Source organism: Sus scrofa, chromosome 8, assembly GCF_000003025.6.
Source record: "Sus scrofa isolate TJ Tabasco breed Duroc chromosome 8, Sscrofa11.1, whole genome shotgun sequence".
Lineage (NCBI taxonomy): Eukaryota > Metazoa > Chordata > Mammalia > Artiodactyla > Suidae > Sus > Sus scrofa.
Window position 1 is genome coordinate 81,045,454 of NC_010450.4, and position 1,945 is coordinate 81,047,398.

The window sequence follows — 1,945 nt, forward strand, 5'->3', positions numbered from 1 at the left end:
AAGCCTGAAATTTCTAGGAAAATAACTGGCAGTATTTGTTGCCAATGATAAAATGCAACCTTTCAAGCAAAAATTGGAATTTTGGAAAATATGTACACACCACTGTTTGACAGCTTCCCCAAATATGAAGAATTCTGATGAGGTTGGTGGCAATATTAGCAAATGTGATTTTTGGATAGTGAGTAATGAAGTTTGTCAACATAAGATCTATATAGCTCAGCCGACTATTTTCCAAATGACTAATACATGATGTTACAATATCATGCACATATTAAAGGTTCATTAAAGCTGTGAGATAAACATTAAATTTTAACATAACAGTATGAAACATTAATTGAGAAAGGGAACAGTGCAGCTGAGGTGACTAGAGACTGAGCTTTTCGGATCTGCTTGGTAAACCTGATGCACCACCATGCTCAAAATCTTGTATGTCTGAGGACCCAGCTTCTGGGGTTCTCCATCTAACTTTCACTAAGGCCTCCCAAGCTGTGGAAAATTCCATCACAAAGAATCAATGGCTCTTAACACCCAGCAGAGAATATGCCACCAAGGCAAGGGATCTGGCAAAGAAATACTGGCCAAAAACTCAAAGGAAGCTGCCTTGGAATCATCGATGGAAGAAATATTTAAAATTGATCAGATAGGATCAATTACTGCTTGAGGGGCTGCTGCTAGTCTTGGAGCATTGCACTACAATAGCTTTGGAATGTCTATTGGGATTGGAGCTATGGAAAAGGCTGTAATTTGGCCTCAGCATGTGAAGGATAGAGTTCATTCTACCCACGTGTCCTTAGCAGGAAGTACCGGTTTAACAGCTTTGTCTGCCCTAGCAATGAGCAGAACTCTGCTTCTCATGAACTTCATGATAACAAGTTCTTGAGTGATAATTGGTACCTTTGCAGACATGATTGGAGCTGGAATCCTGGTACAATTGGCACTGTGGAACTGGAGCCCAGGCCCAAAGCATCTCGCCTGGTTACTACATGCTTGTGTGGTGGGAGCAATGGTGACTCCTCTAACAATATTAGGGGAGCCTCTTCTCATCAGAGTTGGGTGGTACACAGCAGCCACTGTGGGACGTCTCTCCACTGTTGCCATGTATGCACCTCTGAGAAGTGTGGAACATGGGAGTACCCTGGGGGCAGTGGGCTGGGTGGGTCTTTGTACCGAGTGGCAATTTATGTTGGGTTAGTTCTTTACAGCATGTCCTTTCTGTATAATGCATATAAAGTAATCAAGCCTGTAGAAATAGTAACGGTGTATGGAGTTAAAAAATATAATACCATTGGAGTTCCCTTGTGGCCTGGCAGGTTAAGAATCCAGTGCTGTCACTGCTGTGACTTGGGTAACTGCTTGTGGTGCAAGTTTGATCCCTGGCCTGTGAACTTTGGCATGCTACAGGCACAGCAAAAAAAAAAAAAAAAAAAAATTATATAAAGCTGGGAATCTACTTGATACATTAAAAATATTTATGCAAGTTACCAGTATTCTAACAACTGAGAGCAACATAAAGAAATGAAGCAGCTCAGTTTCCAACTTCTTTAATACATCAGATATCTTGCTTGCTTAATAGGGGTAGATACTCATTTAATAGTTTCTATAAGCAGCTTTCATTGAAGAAGATAAGAACTTGTCAACGTGTTTCAAATGTTGCAGTAATGTGGTGCTTCCTTTTTCTTCCAGAGAATAGATTCAGTAGCTCTCTTCCAAACAAGCACATAGATTTTCAGTTCTCATGCTTGGTAATTCTAAAATGTCAGTACTAAAGTTTGTGATTGTGCGAACCAAAGTGTTTTTTTCTATATTTAAATGTATTTGGTTAAATGTAAACTAGCAAACTTGTATTTACCTGTATCTTTTTGGAATGCAGACTCTTAACAAGTAATGACATAAGTGACATAGAGGTTTGGTAAAGGGACCTGAAAGAGTCACCTGCAGTCTTTCT

The 1,945-nt window shown here is 39.8% G+C and overlaps 1 pseudogene; it reads left to right on the forward strand.

Annotated features, from left to right (window-relative positions):
* Nucleotides 429-1,519, forward strand: LOC100627813 (annotated as a pseudogene).